At 36.5% G+C, this 25,308-nt stretch overlaps 1 protein-coding gene across 3 annotated transcripts in view; it reads left to right on the top strand.

Annotated features, from left to right (window-relative positions):
• Positions 1 to 25,308, top strand: part of LOC119777104 (CUB and sushi domain-containing protein 3-like) — a 319,759-nt gene that overhangs the window by 1,368 nt on the left and 293,083 nt on the right. The window lies entirely within an intron of this gene.

The raw sequence follows: 25,308 nt of genomic DNA, 5'->3' as shown, positions 1-25,308 counted from the left end.
TGTGCTGTTGGTCCTAGTACAATTTTGGTGGAACTTTTCTTGCTCTGTCTGGAACACCCTCCTTTCTTGCATAAATGGCTCTGAGTGGGAGCCTTTCGTTTTGCACCAATTATGTATCACAAGTAATATTTATGTTTCATGAGATTTGACCGGTCGGAATAATTCTGTTTTTAATTATTTGCTTAATATGGGGGTAGTAATGCAAAAAAAGGAGAAAAAAAGTCAAATATTGAACCACCCCCTTTTTGATATTTCTTATTAATTATTTTTTTCATGAACCTTAATATTGTTCAAATTAATTTCTGTCCTGTACACGTTAATCTAGTTCTAACTTAATCAACCTATAGTATTTAAACTACAGACGATAATATGAATATAGCCATTTACCTTGTGCTTTAGTTGGTAACTCAGATGCCATCTTCAGCATTTGTATTATCATTATTATTCAGAGTCAAACTATAAGGTCAATTATTTCTTAGAACCTTCTTATTGCTGCTCCCTGGTAGAAGCTCATCTGGGGTGGGGAGCCATGTTGCTTGATCAAAAACAGCTAATGACTCATTAGAAATGTGAACGGTCCAAAATAGCATGTACAGTGTTGTCATTTAATAATGAATATGTTTAGTTAGAATTAATTACAGAAAGATGATAAAAGCCATGATTAAATGGCAAAGTATAACCAGTTATGGCCACAGTTTCACCTATTGGAACAAATATATGACCTGAGCTTGATTAGCTTATAAAACATATTGAAATCTGTCCTAATGTGTGCAGAAACATAAAACAGATAACACATTAGAATACAAATGAAAAAGAAACAAATATGACCATATGAATAAAAGAAAAACTCAATTAGTATCATTAAAAAAACATCTAATTATATTTATTTAACCTCATCGTTTTGCTTCTTTCTAGTGGAGTCTACATATGAACTGGTTTCTTCTTTGTAAAAAATATAATACTACAGTTATAGAGGGTCCTGTTAATATTTTAGAGGTCTTTTAGTACATTTATTCACCAATTGTGGCACTATGTAACCAACAATAACCTAGAAAAATGTTTTCCCCAGTCAAAAGAAGCCTCTGCACGAAGCTCTGTGATTGCGGGTGTGAAAGACTGGAAATAAACCTAAAAGGAAAGAAACATTCAATAACGGTTCTTCTAAAGCCTCCTAACGTTTGCTTGTGTGTGTGTGTGTGTGTGTATTCAGATGCGGATAGAGCAAGAGTGCATGACTACTTATCTGTTGCATGCCTGTATGTGTTTCAGAATATGAGCACACATCAATTTACATGCAGATTCCCCATTTTTTTGTCACTGTGAGTAATTCTTGTGTCTGTCTATTGGGGGTGGATGTGCAGCGTAACGCGCCTACCAAGAACGAGCCAAGTTGAGTCGAGCAGAGTCGGGCACTGTGCTGTTTCATCACCACCCACATTGAGGCAATGTCAAACCTTGAGGCCATTGCCAATCCTCCTAGTTCTGTTACTTATTAGGGAGGCAGCCAGCCGGGAATTGGCTTGGGAAGTAGGGGGAAAGGAGGAGGAGGAAAAGGCCTGGGTTCCATTTTTGTTTTTGGAAAACTGTGTAGGAAATAGCAAGCAGCTGCTGTTCCTCTACTCTGACAGTTGACACAGTGTTTGGATAGATAAAAAAGATATGGACTAGATCTGGCCTATGACTCACTTTTCCTGCTAAGATAATGATGCCATTAAAAAAAGATTCCTATGGAGCAGAGTTTGTACAGTGGAATTTGAGATTTCTTCCTTCTCTATATGAAATTAGATGAGCTGGGACCCTCATGCATGCTATGAAGTTGAATTTCCAAAGTTATCACCATCCTCCTCAGGAAAATTCCAAAACACTGAATGGTCCTTTAACTTGTTACTTTAGTTATCACTTCACCAGTTAATTATATGGGGAGTTTATTAAACTTCTAGGAGAGATGCATGCAACTTAAGAATTATAGTGCTAAACTGTGTTTTATAGTTAGCTGCACACCTTGAAAACACAGATTCTTGGAAATTGTTAGTATGCTATATAATTCTGCTGAGAACATAACTAGGTTACCTCCAGAAGGTTTTGGAAGAGTTGATCAGATTATACCACAATTAAATTCTTCGTAAGATGCAGTGACACCAAAGGCCATCACAGCATTTTGGGACTTTTGTTGTATATGTTGCAGAGATCCAGAGCCCAATTATAATAATCAGTTAATAGGACAAGCTAGTATTGCCTGTTCACTTCCCTTACAGTATCTGTTCCTTATGGAAGAGTGCTCATATGAAAGCTACTGTTGAAGGCAGCAAGATCAAACTTTAAGTTTATCATCAAATAAAAAGCAAACATGTGGGAGAAGATGCCACATGTGTGTACACCAAAAGGTTTTGGTTTACACGCAGATGTAAGGGGAAACCATCAACTAGCACCTTGAAATACCCCAAACACAACATCTGCATCCTTAGTGGTGGCAGCATCTTTAACTTTTCCTCACTGTTTTAGTAATATTAATTGATCAACATACTACAGTATAAAATAAGAAATACAAACTGGTATGAATCATGCTAATATCGTATCGGGTTAATATCAGTATCTGGCAATTCTCAAAACTACAATACCCGTATTGTATCGGAAATTAAACAGTTGTATTGGAACTCCACTATTTGATACATCCAAGCGTATATTTTTTTAACCATTAATCGAAGAAGACTAGGCAAAATATTCAGCTTCTTAATATGCAGAGTTAGTAGAGACTAGCTAGAAGTAAATGACCTTTATTATTAAAGTTGCACTCTTTGAGGGATGTAAAAAGCCTCATGATCTTCAAGTAAACGAAAAATTAAATATGATGACTGATCTAAGGGTATCGGTCACGAAAAAAAAAAATAATGTTTATAGAACTGTTTGGCAAAGGAGACAGTGGGAAGTGAGCAAACATGAAGGCACAACTATCGTCCTTCTGGATCCCTTTTATGGCGCCATCCAAACATATGCCACATTGACATTGTCTTTTATGTTTATGTTACATTGCAAAAGGAACCTGCCAGTTTTTAGTAGAAATTGCATCTTATGGTAGAGAGTGCTTTAGTCTTGCAGATGATACCTGTGGTTAGTTGTCATGAAGGGTGCGTCCTGCTTTGTGCATATGAATGGCAGCGAAACAAGGAGCAGCTTAGTGGTTTTGTTGAATCAAATGGGAAGCAGGTTTATTCTAAGAATTCTAAGATTGTTGGCCCCACTGTTTGGATCTGGTTATTGGAGGATAAATGTGTTCAGTTTTTTTATAGCACACTTGTTATACATTACATTACTTAAATCAATACTTGTTGGCTAAACAGATGTTTGACCTGATCTGACTTGCTGGAACTAATTTGGAGTAATCAGGTGTGTTCTAAACACACTATAATCTGGTCAGCGAGACACTGATGAAGACTTTATCTCAGTGTGATTATGTAAACTGTCTGGAAGTGCTAGTGGGGCTAATCGGGATTACAATTTGTCTCTGTAATTATGCCCTATCTAGAAGGAATTCAAGGCATTATCCCATGCATTTAAGGTTCTTGATCTTCAGACTACAGAACAAAAGAATAGCAAGAAGGAAAGGATTTTCAAAAAGAACTATAAATAGAGCTGGGACCCTCATCAACCAACCCATTCCTTTGTCTGTTTTCCTGCACTCCTTATGTTTTGCTCAGTGCTGATATCATCAAAAATAGTCCATACGGATTTCCAAAGTACAATTCAGCTCACTCACTGACCTCCTGCCCATGCCTCTAGGCCTGGACCAAGCTCAGATGTTGCTGATGGGTCCCAGTGAAGGTCGGATAGAGTTTACTGGCCCTGCTTAAGTCCCTTTCAATATAGGCTGCTCTCCTGGCAATGAGATATTGGCAATATCTTGTCTTCAGGATGAAAAATAGCAAACAGTTTGTTGAGATTAAATGTAATAGGTTCACTAGAGACTGCTTCCAGAGACAAGGCCACAGATTTGAGGTAAAATGCCTCAGGAACCATCTTTAAGTGGATTAGACTGTAATCTGCCAGAGGGACATCTGATAGTAAAAACATGTATGCTTGTCTCACCTTTATCAAGCGTTGCTTGAAAAAAATACAGGAGAATTTTGCAGATATTTATGTGGAAAGTAGTTTTCAAACAAGTAAGCATACGAAATGTGAGATGCATTTTTAACCTGTGACATAATGTAAACAATAGACTGGCAGCTACTATACATACAACACCAGATAAAAACTAAGTTGTTACAAAATCCTTATAAGAACTTAATTTCTTTGCTGCAGTCGTATAACTTCAAACAAAAAACACCTCATTCTTTAATCTGAAAATAGTTTTTGAGTGAGGGAAAAGAAACCCTAGGTTATGGAATAATGGTCTATTAAAAATTAATGGTTGAATGTTTATTGTTGTCGCGGTGGGGGTGGAGGTTTGACAGGAGGATCCAAATGCAGACATAAAAGCTGAAGTGGTTTCTTAAAGATTTAATTACAAAAAGTTCAACAGAAGCAAAAATCCAAACCATAAATCCTCAGAATCCACAAAAATAGAGAATTGGGAATACTTACAACAAGTGGGCAAAGAAATGACAACACACCAGCAAAGAGTGACTGAATAGGAGGAGAATACTGTATATGGGAGAGAGAAACAAAGACCAGACTAATTAGCAGATTGGGAGCAGGTGTGAACAGAAGCAAGAAGGGATCTAGGGAAAAGGAGACTGACACCAGAGGGCAAACAAGAAATACACTATATTGCCAAAAGTATTTGCTCACCTGCCTTGACTCACATATGAGCTTAAGTGACATCCCGTTCCTAATCCATAGGGTTCAATATGACGTCGGTCCACCCTTTGCAGCTAGAACAGCTTCAACTCTTCTGGGAAGGCTGTCCACAAGGTTTAGGAGTGTGTTTATGGGAATTTTTGACCATTCTTCCAGAAGCGCATTTGTGAGGTCGCACACTGATGTTGGACGAGAAGGCCTGGCTCTCAGTCTCCGCTCTAATTCATCCCAAAGGTGTTCTATCGGGTTGAGGTCAGGACTCTGTGCAGGCCAGTCAAGTTCATCCACACCAGACTCTGTCATCCATGTCTTTATGGACCTTGCTTTGTGCACTGGTGCACAGTCATGTTGGAAGAGGAAGGGGCCAGCTCCAAACTGTTCCCACAAAGTTGGGAGCATGGAATTGTCCAAAATGTCTTGGTATGCTGAAGCATTCAGAGTTCCTTTCACTGGAACTAAGGGGCCAAGCCCAGCTCCTGAAAAACAACCTCACACCATAATCCCCCCTCCACCAAACTTTACACTTGGCACAATGCAGTCAGACAAGTACCGTTCTCCTGGCAACCGCCAAACCCAGACCCGTCCATCAGATTGCCAGATGGAGAAGCGCGATTCGTCACTCCAGAGAACGCGTCTCCACTGCTCTAGAGTCCAGTGGCGGCGTGCTTTACACCACCGCATCCGACGCTTTGCATTGCACTTGGTGATGTATGGCTTGGATGCAGCTGCTCGACCATGGAAACCCATTCCATGAAGCTCTCTGCGCACTGTTCTTGAGCTAATCTGAAGGCCACATGAAGTTTGGAGGTCTGTAGTGATTGACTCTGCAGAAAGTTGGCGACCTCTTCGCACTATGCGCGTCAGCATCCGCTGACCCCGCTCCGTCAGTTTACGTGGCCTACCTCTTCGTGGCTGAGTTGCTGTCGTTCCCAAACACTTCCATTTTCTTATAATACAGCTGACAGTTGACTGTGGAATATTTAGGAGCGAGGAAATTTCACGACTGGATTTGTTGCACAGGTGGCATCCTATCACAGTTCCACGCTGGAATTCACTGAGCTCCTGAGAGCGACCCATTCTTTCACAAATGTTTGTAAAAACAGTCTGCATGCCTAGGTGCTTGAATTTATACACCTGTGGCCATGGAAGTGATTGGAACACCTGATTCCAATAATTTGGATGGGTGAGCAAATACTTTTGGCAATATAGTGTATCTAAGAACTCAAATACAATCAAAAATAACTAGAACACAAAAATGGAAATAAGACCAATGAAAACTCACAGATTAAACTTGAACAGAACCAAAACGATGACAATTGTTACCTCAAATAACTAAATATATGAAACTGGAGAATTTATTTTACAATATAATGCTTTAACATTTCAAAGGTAATAAGACATCAAAGATTTTATTATGGGGCCCGTATGAGAAGGGAAATTAATTCATAATAACATTTATAATTAAAATAAATAATAATAGAATTAGGAACTTTGTCTAACTTGTACAATTGCTTCATACCCTTTGCTAAAATATGTTTGACAACTTTGGGTAAAAACTTTGGCGAAGTATGGTAATTGTTGTAACACTCATTTGCAAGCCAACCACAAATAAAACTCACTTCGGATTCTTAACTTTTCCTCAAAGGGCTCCTTAGATATCACATATTTAGGCTATATGCTCCAAAATGCTAATTTGATTTGGCACAATGAGAAGGGCAATAAGGAAGCTAAAGAAAAACTTACTGAATGAAGCAAAGAGTTGCATCTTGGGGTCATGGTCATTGGGTAATCAGGCATTGTAAATGTCAAAAAGTCCTTTGGAGGGGAAATGTGAACAAAAAATCCTTTTTGGCATCAAAATATCTGGAATAAGACATTCTCCCACTTTACCTGCATACATATAAGACAATTAAGGTTTTCAGCAACAAATTATCAAAGAGATTTAGGAATTAAAAATGAGAAAAATATCTGGAAAGGCAATTTAGGCCCTTCGTATATGAACGTTTTCTTGCAAAGTGCCTGCATTTTTTGTTAAATAGCATATAAAATAGAAAACTTGTTAAAAACTGTGTTTTAAATAAAATTCTTGCAGCCATAGCAAGAAAATATGAACTGCATCACAACTGATCACATAAGACTCTTTATGTTAAGTTATCAACATTGGGGTAGTCTTGCAATCACAAAATCAACCTTCTATGGCAATCTTACTCTATAAAATGAGATTAGGAGAGTATAAAAAAGAGGCTAAGACTCTGGATTATCTAGATATTGTGCAAATAAAAATACATTTATTCACATCCTGCTGTGTGTTTTCCCTCATCATGTGAAATGTTGGAGAAAAGTAATTGTTGTCTTTTAGATCAAAGGGGATTGTACAAAATTTTTACCAGTGTTTAGGGGTACCAATAACTTTGAAGCAATTGCATTTGTTAAACACAATTTTATCTCTTCCTTGGAACTTTTACAACAGAACAAATTTCATCCAAACCGGTATATGTTTTCAACTTACTGTGCGGAATTATACTGTTGTATTTTTGAACGTCTTTAACAGAGGTGCCAAAAAATTGGCTGACACCATGTCTGACAGTCTAACAAAGCTGTAATACCACCTTATTACATAGTCTTTCTTCTATGCAAGAATTGTATTCATTGTATGCTATATTTTTGTCTTATTTTGACAACCTGTAACTATGCAAATGCATGCAGCCTAATAAATCTTCTACGATAGAGCTCACAGCTGCTCTTTTTGGTTTCTGTTGCTGCTGGCTGCTGTTTTGATGTGTGACAGGCGAGCAGGCAGAGCCGAAGCGTGGTCAGGGAAGCAAAGTGAGCAGCAAAGGTAACCAAGGAGGGAAAGTGCAATTCAAGGTTTCAGTAATTCCTCAGCACATGCCAGTATCAATTTTAATGATGGTGAAGGATGACAGACCCTTCTGAGACCCTCAACTAATTCAGTACCTGTGGATCACTTGGTTTTGCTGATAATAACAAGTTATATACTGTACATGTATTTTTACAATTTTTTTTCTTCTCCCTTTTTATGTCACTGCAATAATAAAATGAAATAACTCAGAAAATCAGTTATTTTATAAAGTAGTATCTAGACAGCAGACTTAATAAAAAAATACAATATACCTTTCTTTAGTTGCAGACTGTTGAATCAAGACAATCACAAGTGATTTAATGATTTGGTTACATTTATCAAACGTTTATAACCTTTTTTTTTTTTTTACAAAGACAAGCATTCTGAAATTGACTTTAAATTGATGTTTATTCACCTTTTGGAGAAAAAAAGTAACAAATGTAGCTCATTCAGGCACATTTCTATATCTTTTTATGCAGCATTACTGATGTTTTGCACTTGTATTTAGAGTATGCTCATTCACATGGCTCTAGCGTTGCTTGCATTTGCAGGTTTTCTAGTTTGTTTACCATAATTTCCTTCTTTCTTACACAAATGGGGAAAAAAGTTACATAACCAGAGACAGAAATGGTGATAACAAGGTGGCTGATGCTAGGAACTTTCCAGTAATGACCTAATTAAGGTCCTTCAGGTAGAAGGCTCAAAATCGTGATTTGTAGAGAGCGCAGTTGTGTTAGCTTTACCAAACCATCAGACTCATGCAACAACATTTTCATATTTTTGTTAAAAATTTGTCTTATTTTTTTCTCCTACCATATGCTCTTACGAATGCTACATATGAGATTCAACAAACATTCTTAAATTAAATGTATAGTGGAGGATGTTCTTTTTGGTGGATCATCAAAATTAGTAGTCTTCTGGCGCTATGTTTATGTAAGCCCCTCCTACATGCTCATCCCCATTTTCACTTACCAGTGGTGAGTCTGACATAGTGGAAAACTTGCAAATCTTCTTTTGGAAAGTAAGCTTATATGAGCGATGCAAATGGCAACTTTTAAGCAGAGCGTGCATGAGGAGAAATGGGCTCCAGCATGCTCTTGCACACGTTTAATAGGCGTTCCCTTTCGGGAGCGGGAACAGGGTTGTGCATGTGCATTTTTTTTTAAATGGAGAGAGTGGGTCTTTTCAAAAATTCATGCAAATTGTCTACTATACCTTTAAGTAAATGATCCTAAATGATTCTCATAAACGTGATGCAGTTTACCTGTGCATAAGTGAATGTTAGTTGCAGAGAAATGTAAATCTGCAGAATTACTGCCCACAGAATATCGTATAAGGGTACATAAAAATGGGAGGGCTATGATTCCCAACCTCGTTAGAAGGTTTTAATTCATACAAATGACATTTGAAGATGAAGAAGAAAACCTTTAAAGGTTCGTAGATGGAGGATCTGCTCAATGAGAGCTGGGCAGCTGAATAGGACCAGTAAAAGCCGAGAAGCGGGGAATAAATTACAAGAGCTCTAGATACCGTATTTGCACTCATACAGAAGTGAAAATAAAATTGCTTTTATATATTGAGTCTAAATTGCTTGACAATTGCTTCTAAGTCACAACAAATGTAGTCATTTATTGAAAACTAGGTTTTGTTTACAGCTAAATATCAATCCTGGCGCAATCGTAAAACAATGTTCATACCTGAGAAATAGGCGAAGAATGTTTAAATGCAACATTTTATCCTAAATCACTCGTACAAGCGATTTAAAAAAACGAATTTGTACATACAAATGGTTCTTGCACAAGGCCCACTAATTTTACGTGTAAAAAAATAAAACAAACCACTTGTGCACCTCATAGTATTCTGGATTTAACTGAAGCACAACACAAGCAAAAAGTTTTATTATGAAAAAGTCAGAGATTACAGGTGATGACTCCTTTAAATAAATATGATTACACTGTTATTTGTTTAATTTTAGAATACCTAACACCTAATAAAAAACAATCACTAATTGCCATAAATGCAATAAAGGCGGAACAAAAGGCTTTACATACAGTCTATATGAAAGCAGATTTACGCAGGAAGACAAGGTACATGTGATCTTAATGGCTTCTGAGTTGCATAAAGACCTATATAATGAAAGAGAAGTGATTTTCCATTAATAACACATTACTTTGAATTAAGTCTACTTTTTAAAGATGTTCCTGTGCTCCACCAGAGGGATGAAAGTCTTCTCTAAGACTGTTAAAGTGTTTTTTCAACCGAGAAAACAGAGTCAGACTTCTGCTGTGAGCTTTGAAAAAAATATTGATCCACTGTTAATGTGGTTCCAGGGTGCCTTGCTACGCACATTAGCCTCTCATCCCTGCCACTGGAGCCACATGTCTTGTAACAGAGCCCCCCCCCCCCCCCCCCCAAAAGAAAAAAAAAAATCTCATAAACTCTTTTCATCCTTTCTGTTTTTTTTATTAGCTAGAAATGCATTTCTTGAAAAGCGCATTTCAGCTTATCAGTTAAGTGCTACATCTGCATCCTAATGCTTCGCTTTTCATTTTCTTGGTGAAACAAGGTCTACCTTTGGTCATTGGAGCATAAACACAGAAAGGAAATGTCACTGGTACAGAGGTTGAACAAGAGTTCAGCCACTATCATCTCACTGCAGACCACAAGTGAGTGTTAGGGCGATGGTAGACCTCAACTTCCATCCCACAGTTAGCAGGTTGGAGGAGGAAAATAACTCCTTCCTTACTGAACTACACAAAGGGTGATTCTACTTTAGAGAATAACTGAAGTAATGCAATTAATGATGGTGCGCACAATCTTTTATTTTTGTAGAATGGCTCAGGAAATAGAAGGTACATAAAGATTTTATATACTGTATAAAATACAATATTTTGATCCCAGGATGTTTGTGTTTATTAAAGCAGCTGAATTCAAGGTGTTTTAATCAACACTTTAAACCCAAGTATGTTCAGAATACTCAAAACATTTCTGGAGACTGATTACCTAAATGTTTTTGAGTAGGGGAATATTTGAGGTTCTTATATTTTTACAACATTTTTATCATGATGTAAAACAAGTAGGTACTCTAAACTTAAATATTCAAAAATAAATTCAAAAATAAATACTCAAAAACTATGAGGTAATTGGTTTCCACAAAAGTTATGAGTATTCTAAACTTTTAGGGTTCACAGAGCACAGAGCTCTGGGAATTTGGAGTCAGTTAAACTAAAGCACAAATCAGTTATAGAGAATATTAAAAAAAAGAAACTCAAATCCGTTAAATTGTTTATATGAATAGTTTAGATCCTTTACACCAATCTTTGAGAAGATATAAGTAAATCTGATCTACATAAATAGTTAGTGCCTGTGCTTCAAGGTCAGGCAAAAATTAAAATTTCCAATAGGAATTTGTGGTCACCATTACAATGTTCAATTGCTTAGAGGCTGAAGCTGCTCTGCTCTGGGGGGAGAACAAGAGCCCTGCTCTACCAGAAGCAGAATTACAGCTCCATTTCTTCTCTTGTTGCAAAGGATAATTAGCTCAGGAGGTTGGATCCCATGTTTGCAATTTCAAGGTTGAATGTTTGATTGATTCTCTGGGTTCTCATTGCTCTAATATATATATAATAAGTACATTAGAACTCTGAAATCTTGAAACTCAAATAGCTCTTGTAGCTCATCTTAAATGTTATACTATTTTGACTTAAATGTCTGTTTTGTTCAGTGAAATTCTTTCGTTTAAACTAGAAAGGAAGAGATTTTTACGGTTGAAACATAGTTTGCCAGTTTTCAGTTAACAACTCCCTTTTATAGAAGCAATTTATGTCCATGTTTTAAATTACTGTTAATACACCTCCAATTGTATTTGGATAGATATTAGAACTGCACCTTGACCACACAAATTTTTAACAGAGATCAACATCCTTTGCTAAATGAGCTCTTAGGCTTCTTAATCTATTACAAAAACAGTTTTGATATTTGCGACGTGTTCTCTTTTGGATCACTGAACTGTGTCTAAGTTTTAACTTTCTACCAAGGAACAAAATAGACTCTGCGTTTTTGTTCCACCACCTTGCTTAATAGTGTGTATACTCTTCTCAATTTCACAATGACAAGCCGTTTTGTCATTTTGGCGAAGTAGTTCAATCTTTGTCTTTCATCACCAAACAGTTTTTTTGTCTAAATACTAGGGATGCACAGACTTAAAAACTTCTAAAGACGAGGGAAAAAATATTGATACATTAAAATATCACAATATCTTCATATGCTGATATATTGCCATTTAAAAACACCATATCAATCTCTTTTACTAATGAAATATTGCTATATGTCATCGTTATGCTACAAAATCCCCCGAAAATTCACGAAATTTTGCCATATTTTTATATGTTGATATATTGACGCGGTATTGATCTATTTTACTAACAAAATCTCACAAGAATTTGCAAAATATCACGAGAGTTTGTAACAGAATGATGAAATTTCACGAGATTTTGAAAGTAAAATAGATCGATACAGCGTTTTTAAAAATCCATTTGATATCAGCATATGAAAATATATTTGAGTATATTAAGTGTCAGAAATGGATAACAAAACTGCTATTTTCAATGACTACTTATTTTTGTCCAGCTTTAACATCGGTATCGGTTATGGGCTACATGAGTTTTAAAATATCGGCATATCGGATATCGGCCAAAATCCCAATATCGTGCATCCCTTCTAAGTACATTACATTTGATAATCACAGCAAATATATATGGTGGTGGTTGTGTAATGAGTAGATTTCACACCCCAAAGTTTCTTTTCAGTAGCCTTGTAGTTCCACCAAATGTTGCATTGCTGAGGCCTGATGCTCAAATCACACCATAGTGAGGTAGCATTTCCTTATGATAGTGAGACTGAGGTCCAAGAGTTAAAAAAATATGTAAAATATGCAAAATAAATACACACTTGCTTTTGTCCCTAAATGTACGTATCTTACATTCATCACCTAAGTTATTAGCCACACAATCTATTATCTAATATTTAAACACATGCTTTTACAGCTAAAAGGAAATCTTACATTGAAAGTTTGCAAAGGATTTTTGGTAACTATGGCCTGTAGGTTAAGAAAGTGTTAAATCTGCTGCAGCTGTTACTTTTTTGCATGGTTGATCTAAATCTGTAGAACTAAAGTGCTGCCTTCATTACTTTTCCTTGCTGGAGGGATGGCAGGTTGTGTACAAACGGTCAAACAAATTAAGCAGAATATATAAGCAGCTAAACATTAATAAGGAGCCGTTTTTAGCCTGGAACTGTATTCCCAGCAAGCTGAACGAGCAAACATGTCTTCTTTTTTTCTGAACCAGCTTTTAACTGGAAGTAGATGTTTACCTGGAGAGTTAAAACTGTCGAGTAATGTTTTAGCCTCTGCAGTTGCCTTCAGATAGAAGAAGATAGATTGTTTTCAGAGCTTCTTTCCTCTTCCCTTATCGGGGAAAAAGGAGGCATTGATGTTATTGTTTGTTTGGGATATTGGAGGCTAGAGAGACAAGCATCCTATTAGATGTGCTGTTGGCTTGCAGTTCTGTGTTGTACAGCAGCTCTCACAGCGGTGGTCTGGCATCAGTTGCAACACGGCTCAGTAGCACTTTGAGGAGGTATTGGTGTCTAGCCACAACACACCTTATCTGTTGGGAAGTAGCTAGAGCAACGGCAGCATCTGACGTTGGGAAATAGTCATAATAATTGGCTACCGATCCACACGACCTCTGTTACACCCATGCAGTGGTGAGTGTGTGTGTTTGTTTATGTGCCAGCTGTGTTAAGCGAGGCCGTGTATTTGATTTTAGTATTTTTCCCCTCAGTGGTTGGCAATTTAAAACCACCAAATGGAATATTTCTAAACTCCTTTTTCCAAATTGCGCTGACACACTCATGAGGTAATAGTCATTCGATGGGAAGCCTCTTTTCTGTTTTTGTTGTGGGGAGCCCATTTCCCTTTCATCAAGCATGCAGACAAGCGTGGTGCGGGGCTGCGATTATGCACATTCTATCACTATGAATTGTGAGGGTGCAGCACGCTCATGCAGATAAAATCCCTTTCTATGCGGACATCATTTTAAGATTTCTCTCCACTAAGGTTGCTGATGCGGCCGTTAAAGTCGTCACAGCCATGTTCCTGGTTGTGTGGGTGAGAAATAGTTTTCTCTTCCATCCCCATTTTATGCCTATGCCTCACAGCATGATTTGTCAAAAATGTAAAGGGAAAGTTCTCCGCCTTCTACAACCGAATTACTAATGAAATATAACTTCCAAGTGTTGCGTGACTATAGCTCTGATGGGGTATGATCTGATACAAAAAGATTTTGGATCCAAGCATTACAAATTTGTTCATACCCGCTAGACTTCTCCAAATGTTTAGATTTTATAACTTTATTTTCAATTTGTTCTACTGGAAATTAATTTTGTAGATTTAAAGATTTTGACATTATTTATTATTTAAATTTAAAACACAGGAGGTTGCCTTAGAATTCAAACTTGACTTATACAGTAATTGCTTGCAGATTCAACTTATATTGTTTTTTTTTTGTAGCTCAATGTCGTTTAGGGTATATTTTTACCAGCCTTCTAAACCTAGATACTGACTTCGATCAGATTAGATGAAGAGCACCTGCGAACTGAAATATCCAACTCTCTCTACAGGTTACTAGCTTGGTTTACCTTTGGACTTTGACTGGATCAGTTTAGTATATCAATATGATTTGATCTAAACCTTTTGATAGCAACTCTTCCTTTATTTTCTGGGCAGCGGATCCTCAACATAATACAAAGTCTTTTCAGTCTTTAAAGGCTCTTGTCCTTACTGAAAAAAATCATCCTATAGCATAATGCTGCCTTCGTAATGTTTTACAGCAGTAATGATGTTTAAAACGATCCAGTGTGTTTAATGCCACACACAGTATCTTAAATCCATCCATCCATCCATCCATCCATCCATCCATCCATCCATCCATCCATCCATCCATCCATCCATCCATCCATCCATCCATCCATCCATCCATCCATCCATCCATCCATCTCCAGCAGTCTATAGGCAAAAGGCAGGGTACACCCTAGACAGGTCCCGAGTCTGTTGCAGGGCAAAACACACAAAGACGTACAACCATGCAAACACACACTCACAGCTAAGGACAATTTAGACACACCGCTTAACCTTACAGACATTTTTTTGGACTGTGGGAGGAAGTAGGAGTACCCAGAGAGAACCCACGCATGCATGGGTAGAACATGCACACTCCATGCAGAAAGACCCTGGACTGGAAAATGAACCTGAAACCTTCTTGCAGCCATTAAATTATACAAACATTATACAAACCCTTACATTTTACTGAAAACCATAATTTATTTTCCTCCAACTTGCATACTAATCACCATAGTATATTGTTGTCTATGACATAAAATCCTACTAAAGTGGCATGAGGGTCAATGTGTTTATATATAAAAAAAGAAAGTATTTCCAAGAAGAACAATGAAGATAGAATAGACCTCTAGTAAATATTTAAAACTTTAATACCGGATTAGTCAAATTGTTTTTGTTTAACTTTCCAAAAAAATTTTGATACTCCTAACATTTAATGTGCATGGTTGTGCTTGCTCACATTATTAGTTAAAATGTGATAAATCTTTTGTGATGCTTGTGTGGATGCAACAATGAAACAAGAACCTTTGCAACAAATGAATCCCCCCCACCCTGTTTGCTGACCTTTGTTTTGCTAACTAAGGGCTTTATATCTCTTTGTTCTGCATCCAAGCTGTGCTGATGGATATCTCTATATTGGCTGAGTCATTTTTAAGGTCAGGTACAAATCAATGCAGCTTTTTTTCCTTTCTTTTCTGTACATGTATTATTTTTTTACCACAGCCAGGAGAGGTGCAAAAGTGTACCTTACTATTTTTGACAGACTGTCATAATAAATCATGATAAAATGGCATCTCGAGTGCCATCTAATTAAACATACACCACTTTTAGTCAGGAGAAGGTGAGATATGAGATAAGACCCAGATAAGATAATACACCCCTTACTGAATAATAAAAGAGTAAACCAAGATAGCTTTTGTTGGAAAAGCAATCTAAAAACTATAAAGAGGAAAATTTGTATTTATCCTGAAATGTAGCTGAAAATGTACTAGCTGTGCTTCAAATAGCACATTTTACTGTGAAAATGTGCCTTTTAAGGTTCTTTAGTTAATTTTTTTTTTCTTTTATTAATTTTCTGAACTCTATGAATGCTATGAATGTTTATCTATGTCTAAACATTGTGCATTCATGAAATACAATTCTCTTTCCCCGGTGATATTTACAGATGATGCAGTAATTCATTGTATTTTCACAGTCAATATTAATTAGACTATTAATAAACAGACTCTGATGGTGCTAGTGTCAGCCAAACTAACAAGTTAATTATTGCCTGAGAACTTTAGGAAAGCCTTCCTCTAAGCTAATTATGTAAAGCATGTAAGCATTGTGATCATAAAATACAGACAAAAATCTGTATCAGCTTCTTAGACTGGACAAAAAATGTAAAGTTAACTTGAACAGATCATAAAAAAGTCAAACAACATTAGAACTGTGTGCTTTATACCTGTATACTGCAAGAGAGCCCTCGGTAAAGGCTCAGCTTTCTCCAAAACCGTGTGTAATAGGGCTTGAAACATCATGCAAAAAGTCATAGCCTGTAGAGGAAAAGATTCACCTCAACCATTTTCAGCTGCATGGCTATTAATATATATAGAGCGTCCCTTTAACAAGTTACTATGTGTATTTGAGTGTAAAACAGTGTCCCTGGATAAACTGACTAAACAAGTTTGTAATTTTGCAATAACGTTCCATCCTCTAACATTGCAGATATTTAAAGTGCACACATTAAAATATTCCATGCACTGAAATCATTATGACCTGAAAAACAAAGAACATATTTCATTGTTTATTTACCAAGAAATATTTAGATAATTTCTCTGTTTAGAGAAAATAATAGTGGAATTAGATTGTTTTCATATAACTGTTTACTTTGGAATTACATGTTGCTATAAGAGAATTTTGGTTTCATAATCATTTCAACTTAAAACGTGAAAGAGAACTGATGAAAATTCAAAGCCCAGAATTTATGGAAACAATATCTAGAAGAATTTTGCTCTGATTTAATGAGTGTGATTGGTGACAGCTGTTCAGCAAAGCTCCTGAATTTAAACCCCTGTTTGCTTTAATAATTTTACTCTGTTCAAAGCATTTCTTATAACAACACTCTCTTTCCCAATCAAAATATTACAGTCTGTGGATAAAGGCAGACAAGATAAGTCAGTGACTAATGAATGAGTTATCATTAATCATACCATTGCAAAATGTCTTAATTTGAACTATTCACTTCTGTAATTTGTATATATGGAGCCTAGGCGGAATTTCAACTGAAGAAACTCCTTGTTTTTTCATACATCCACCTGCTACACAGCCAATCAGCTTTGAAACACACCTCCATGAAAGTCAATCGGCATCCAAAGCTCATCTTAAAAGACCTCCGATATGCACCTTACTCCTCCTGTGCGCGGGTGGCGGATGCGCTGTGTGACTTCATTCAATGACACTGTTTCAACCCACCTCCAGCCCCTCCTCCACCCTCGTAGCTAAAGCTTCATCTGAGTGTCATTCCTCCCGGACCCTTACTGCGTTCCCTGTCTCATCTCAACCGGTTCGGCAGAAGACCGCCATGTTGAGCCTGGTTCTGCCAGAAGTTTCTTCCAGACAGGGAGTTTTTCCTCTCCACTGTCGCTTCATACTTGGTCATCATGGACGGGTTCTTTCAACCTGTGTTATCCAACTGGACTTCCATCTTCTAGGTCCCTGAGGGAAGCTCTAGTATCAGCTCACGCAGTCCACTGGATCTCCCCATGAAGCTCGGCATACCGTCTCGCTAACCAGCAGTCTACAGACTGACCAACTTCATCTATCTCCACTCCAACACCATATATATATATATATATATATATATATATATATATATATATATATATATATATATATATATATATATATATATATATATATATATATATATACACATATATATATATATATATCGTATATATAAATATATATGTATATATATATATATATATATATATATATATATATATATATATATATATATACCACCATTAGGGGTGGAACGGTTCACAAAATCCACGGTTCAGTCGGTTCACGGTGTCGTGGTCACGGTTTTCGGTTCGGTTCGGTATATGTTGATTGTTACCCCGAAATCCCATAAAAATTAATAAAATTAATGAAAAATTCCCAAAAAATTTATGAATTTTAATTATTTTTAATGATCCGCGGAAACCCTGGATCATTTCCGCATGTTTTGCTGCTTTGAATTTGATCATCTCGTGCATGCCCTCTACGATCTCCAAGGAACTCAGAGTGGAGCGGACAGGAGCCACAGCGGAGGCTACAGGCTTTGCTTTGTGCAGGCGGTCCGCAGCGGGGCGGAGCGCTGACGGAGTACAGTATGTGGGATTTCGGGGTTAGCATGACATGTTGGTCATGTTGCTGTTAGCATAAACAAAACGTGTTGCACAATGCTTGCACACTGTTGCACTTTTATCCACAATTTTTTGTCCGCCGTCATCGTAGGTCACTCTAAATGTAAATTGGTCCCATACAGCAGACCTATAAAGTGCTGCTGGCGCGTCTTCCAATTCCTGTTCTTTCCCACTCGCCATACCCACATAATTCTCCACAACAACTGATTTTTTTTCTGCTACACCCGGCTACGCTGCTTCACTTCTTCTTCTTGTTTACTACTGGTGGTTGGCTTTGGTCGCAGTACCGCCATCTTCTGCTCTGGAGTGTAAACGCTTCGCCTATGAGAAAAAGGAGCAGCGCATGAACCGAATGCAACACACGTGAATCGAACTGAGACAGTAGAACCGAACGGACGGTTTTCATAAACCATTCCATCCCTAATATATATATATATATATATATATATATATATATATATATATATATATATATATATATATATATATATATATATATATATATATATATATATATATATATATATACACCAATTTTCACCTTTAAATATATATATAGGATTGTTTTGTATTTAGCTCCATCCCTTTTACTGTTAAAACTGTTCTAAATGTCTTTTTTGCCACTAAAGAAAAGCAACCTCACTGCACTATACTTCCACCAATCTTGTGTCATGGTGAGAATGTATGTGTTTAGGATGTTTACAGTTTTACTCTCTGCCGGAAATAGCATTTTCAGCTGGTCAGTTGAGATGGATGGTCAGGTATTTTGAGCTGTGCAGCACCCTTTCACTTTTTCAGTAAATTGAACTCTGTTCATTGCTAATGTCAAGAACTGCAGGTTTGGAATTACAGCTTTCATTTGTATTTAGATTTTCCAGAACTTTATGTTTCTTTTTTTTTTTTTTTTTACTTTCATAGTTCTTGCCATATTCTTTTACTGTAGTTTTGCCTTCTGCGGCTTGTCACATTGGATCTTGTCCTTATTCTCTCTGTCAACAGTGAGAATAAGAATGCTTGGCTTTTTTTAATAGTGTATTTCTTGGTGTTTACATTAAGTGATGCAATTGTTTTTATAATTTCTTTATTTTGAAATATTGAATAGGTTCAATAATTTTTTTCCTAATTTTCTTGTGTTGTAATCAGCTAGAGCCACCAGTTAATTAGAAAATTTCATTCACCTGTTTCTCCTTGTTTAGCCTATTGGCTATTCCTGTCCTCTGCTCTATTTAAGCCCTTGGTTTCATTTGTCACAGGGTTCTTTGTTTACTTCCTGTCCCCATGCCAAGTTTCTTGTACCTTATCTTTATCGTTACTCTTCATTAATTCCGTCAATTCGCTATTCTGCTTCCAAGGGTACGTCAGCACCTTGGTCCAAAACATTAATCCTTGACGGCACAATGAAAAGAATCTATTTTTTTTTCCTCATTTACCCCTGCTATTAACTTCTCAATGAGTTCCTTGACCCCCCCGCTACGTCCTCTGGACTTTAAAAAGCTGTTATTAACTAACAAAACGTTTACCGTAAGTGATAACAAACTACTTACATTTTTTTATAGTATTGAAACATTTTATGGATTTTAAAGACAATTGGGTGCAATGGAAGTTATTTCTAGGCATAATTAAAAGGGAGTGAAATTAAAATGTATGCCACACTTTTTAGATTAAAGATTTGATATTATAAATCGTTTTCCTCCACGTCACAATAATGGGGCTTGTTAGAGGAAATCAGGAAAGAAAAAGAATACTGCAGGCCATGGCTCTTACCAGGAAAAGAAAAGTGAACACTCAAATTTTATAACTTTTCTAAATCATTGTATAATATGTTTTCTAAAAGTATACAGTATTTTTTTATTATGCTCATAAAATCATAGTTTTTTTTTTTCTGAGGTTTTTTTAAAAACAGATATGAGGCAAAAATAGAGAAGAACTTTATGAAAACGAGTGTCATTCAAACCCCCTGAAAAACCTTCAGGAAAGATATGTTTGTTTGGAGTGTTTTTCCGCTGAGATCCTGTTGGATGATTGACTAAACCATAACACACTGATTTCAATAAGACCCCAGAAAATTGTGTCATCTGGTAAAAACGAGGGCATCACACTCCCTTTAAAGTAAAACCCCTTAAAAGTGCACAGATGACCTGTATCTTTCATTTCTATTTTTATGGGCAGATTGATTCATGTGTCATCTGCAATAAAAACAAGATATAAAAAAAATATTGGAAGAGGGAGACCAGGGTTTTCTGTCCATGTGGAAAGAGAGTGTGTCTGTTTGTGTTTTTCTCTTTGTATCATGATGACATTTAGACTTTTTTAATAAAGAACCACATCACCAAACACACTAATGTGTCTTTTGGAAACATTCAATTCACAAGTTAATTAACACGTTAATTTTGAAGTGCTATTCTGCTCCATAAATATAGCAAAATTATAGACACTATTGCCAAAGTGGGTGTAACAATATTTCACGATTTGGCAGTAAAATGAATTCTATTAACAAGAGCACCAAATGTTTTCATATATTTTGGTCATTACAGTGATTGCTGAAAACCAGAACATTTTGCCAAAAGAGATAAATACTACTGCCTTGCACACAATGGTACACAAACAGCAGAATAGTCAACTGATTGAACACAAATGTTTGTGGATAAAATTAATGCACTTTAGGGATAGTGCAGGAAATATTAATGAAAGAAAATTCTTAGTGCTTCCATTTTTTAATTAAACTTAAGGGGTCAGTCAACAATAAGATTATATAAGGATGTGCTCAGAACCAATGAGATAAGGTGTGTGTTTTAGAAACATCTTCTGGGATTATAATGAAAAATATATTTTGTGTAGATTTAAATGATCCACATTATTGTCATGCTTGGATGTTGCAACAGTGCCGCATGGTGACATAGCTGTTAGAACTGGTTAACTTGTTTAAATCCACAGTTACTTCAGCTTCTGGCTATTTTTCAAGCAATGTGACTGTAAGGTTAATTAGTGGCTTTCAATTACCCAAAGGTGAAGGTGTCTCTTTGTGTTGTTGTCCTGTTTACTTCTGTGTTGCCTCTGTGATTGACTATCCATCAGTAAGCTCCTGGGTGTTATGAAACATTTGAGTCACTTGTTACCCATTTAGGATGGAGCAGGTGAAGAGAAATGGATGCATTACTGTTGTCGGAAAATTTTTATCCTTCTATCCTAACAAAAAATCATATGTAAAGCAGGATGGCATAAAAAGTTAATGTAATAAAACTGGAGCCAGTCTACTTTTAGTCTAATGTTAATGATGCAATCTTGAATTATATACTCATGTCCCAAACCAACAATTTTGTTAGTTTTCCTCTGGTATGACTCTATTTTCATTTTAGAGGTTTTCTTTTTTCAATTTACTTACTAATGTTATCACAGGCTTGGCAATATGAAGTTTAGCCAAAAATGTAATAATCCAACGGAAATAAAAAATCTTTCTCCTCTAAGTTTTAGGCTGCCCATTTTGTAACATAATAAGAGAGGACGGTCCCTTCTGGGTTTGTCTCCTCCCCAAGCAGAGGACTTTAAGCATAATGGTGATATGTTTAAAAGTGATGTCCGAAAGGAACACCAATAGACCATTGGAGTGGTGCTTTGTCTGCTGTAATATGGGGTCCATTCAGTTTGTTTGTTTTAGTAAAGCGAGAGTTGAGCCCAATAGGACACCTCTCAATCAATTTCTAAGGACCCTGGGTTTTGACCAACAAAAACCCAGCGAGGGATTATGTTTTCTTTCTGACCTGGTGATGCTTTGGGATTTACCAGAGAAAACCGGATGGTGTCACATAGGAAATGTGTTTCTAGGTTTCCTGGAGGGAGTGTTGGCCTAGTAGTTAGAGCAGTGTGCTTGTGCTCTGAGAATGTTACAAGTAGCAGTTTGATCCCCACAGTCTGTAATCTGGGTCGCTGAGCAAGACCCTTAACCCCACACTGCTCCCCGGGCGCCGCACAATGGCAGTGCACTTCTCCCCAAAGAGGATGGGTTAAAATGCAGAGGTAAATTTCTCCAGTGTGAGATCAATAAAGTTCAATTTTCATAATTTATTATTATTATTATTATTATTATTATTATTATTATTATTATTATTATTATTATTATTATTATTATTATTATTATTATTAATATTATTATTTCCCTTCATGGACCTGTCACCACACCTTTGATAGGCAGAAGACAGTGGTTGGATGCTCTAATGGATTCATGCACAAAGTAATTATACTGATTATTTTCCAAATTGGGGGCACTCATTAAACATTGAGGCTCCCTCCCCATATGGCCAGTCAATTACAAAGACAATAAGACCATGTCTGCCCAGTTATACTTGGACTTGATGAACCTCATCGCTGCTAATCCTAGACTATTGATCTAGCTGTGTTCTTTTCATTACAGCGACTTACAGCGTGGAATGCGTCAAAATCTTTGAACCACTTTATTTCCTACCTAAATCAGGTCCTACATTTTTGGAAAAAGCCTTAAATTAAGGATGAAACAATTAAACATCTAAGTAAAAGTATCACGGCTCTATATGTATTGGTGTTTATTATCCTGTTAGATTTCTTTTTTTTTTTATTCCTAGCAATTAATCCCATAGTCAGTCCAGATTCATAATATAGCATAGTTTTAATTACCACACCGTTTTCCTAGGAAAACCCCAAACTCAGTTACAGCTGTCTGAAAATATTTTCTGGCTGAGCAGTTGAGAGTGCTTTTTTTCCATCTTGTCAAATATCCTGTCAAATTAAAATGGCAAACTACCAATTTAGCAGTTTTTTGTCTAATTATACCATTATGTTTAAGCAATGATACAGTTTTATGCAGCTAATGACACATTTGTATAGCCAGACTCTTTAATCTTCAAAGTAAGCTGATGAAGTACAACTAATATTACAGATAGGTAACACCTGAAATCTGCTTCTGCTACAAATAACTAAGTTCGGTTATGGAGTTATTATCCTGCAACACTGCTTTCTTTTCATAATGACATTATTTTGCCCATTTTCGATAAAGAAGCGGGGATAAATTTGAGCATATCCTGCACTAGGATTCAAATTATTAAATAATATTGTCCAAATTTCTGCCTAAACATTACAGCAGAGCCATCTTCTACCATACATATGTTTCATAAATGAGGGCTTAAGGTTTCGAGCATCAATAACAGACTGAGTGAGATTAGAAGAATTAATCAGATCCACCAAGCCTTTGAAAAAGTTTGCTACCACAGCATTGATGTATATTAAACATGCAGATGATTAAAAACATTTTTCAAGTAAAATCCCGTTTAGAACTGATCTGAGTCCTGTAAGAAATTGTTGTTGGACTTCAGTGGACACCACACTCTTGCACACAGCAGAGAAGAACAGAAGCTCATTTCAAGGAGCTGCAGTTTATAGCTAAGGATTCGAAGAGTAACAGTGGTTCTCGATTTTTATGTCAGATAATGCATGGTCCAAAGGAGGAAGTTTAGAGAGAGCTATCGCCCCTCCATCATTAAGCTAAGTTTCAACTGGACAAAGCAGTTCTTCATACTTACTGCATCATCAATCATGAACAGTCTGTGGTCTTTTTGCTCATAATAATTTTGAATAGCAGTCAATGACTGCTCTCCTCTCCTGCTGCAAATAATTGTTACTTCTTTATAGCTGAATGCAATTGTGCAATGAGCACTGGACCACATATTGGTGGTCTACATTTTTAAGCCTTTGTGTGTAAAATGAAGCCGAAGTGCTTTGTTCTATGTATTTCTGTGATGTTTAAAGTAAACCTTATACAACTAGTTTATTCTCATATTAGCTCACATTTAGAGCTCACAATTAAATTCATCCCTTTATAATGCATAATGTATTTTGTTCACAAAATCAATCTTCCTTTCCTTGCACACAACAATGTGGTTCATTAACTGATTCATTCTGCCCCCAATCTCTGCAGTCTCTGCAGGAGGAGAAAGATCTCATTCACTACTTGTGCTTCACCCGCTGAATTAGTTGGAAGCATCCTCTCAAACACAAACAAACACATACCTGCAGTTTAGATTGACATAAACCCTGAGACATGTCAGCAGAGTGGGAGGTGACTATAATTTTTCTGACTGGGAGCAGCTCAGCAGGGAATAATAATCTGTTCTCAGCATCAAACATATGACAGTTGAGGGATATTTTCTGCATATATATTCAAAGAGACAGCGACAGAGGATTTTGAAATGTAAACATTTATCAAATGGGATCATTCTTGATTTAAAGCGCATAGACAAAGTGTTCAAAATCCATTTTAACTTTTTCACATTTCAAATGTAGACACCAATAATCTTTTACTGAGATGTATTTGCACAAAGTATCACGTAATGTTAAACTGGAAATAACATAAAATATAGTTTTTGAAATATATTAAAACCAACTGCTTTTAATTACAGAAGAGATTTCTTAGAGAATATTAGTGAAAAAATCATAGTCATAAAGAACAAATAGAAGCTAGGTCTGGAATAAAACTGTGGAGCTGTTTAAAGCAGGATTGGCTTTTTTCAACAAAGTGGTAAGCTTTGAAAAGCTCAAAGAGGATTTCAATCCATCTACCAATATGGAATTATGCAGAACTACCAAATATACCACAGGAATTTACCTAAATTGTGAGATCGGGATAGGAGATAGGAGGGCATGAACTAGAAAACAGCCCTAGAGACTAATGCTTTCTTTTAAATAGCTTTAGAAATCCACACAAAAATAGAAAACAGTAGGAACTTTGCTGGTCTATTCTTTAAAGAAAAAAGACAAATTGTTTGTTTTCATTTTTTGTGCAATTTTTGACGGAAAACAGACACTGTACATGGTTCTGAACACACTATCACCACTGTGTAACATGGTGGTGGTAGAATTTTGCTGTGGGGATATTTTTCTCCAGCAGAGGCAGGGAAGCTATTGAGAGAATGGCCTTGTAAAAGTCCTGACCTAAATCTACTTTAGATGTTTCAGCGATACTTGAAAACCTGTGTTCACAGAAAACCCTTTGTTGGATCTGACTATGACAACGATACTTGATTTAGAAAATCGGTGGGTTTCTGGCTTAG

Source organism: Cyprinodon tularosa, unplaced genomic scaffold, assembly GCF_016077235.1.
Source record: "Cyprinodon tularosa strain WSP-4 unplaced genomic scaffold, ASM1607723v1 ctg98, whole genome shotgun sequence".
Taxonomy (NCBI): Eukaryota; Metazoa; Chordata; class Actinopteri; order Cyprinodontiformes; family Cyprinodontidae; genus Cyprinodon; species Cyprinodon tularosa.
This window is presented reverse-complemented; position numbering and strand designations above follow the sequence as displayed.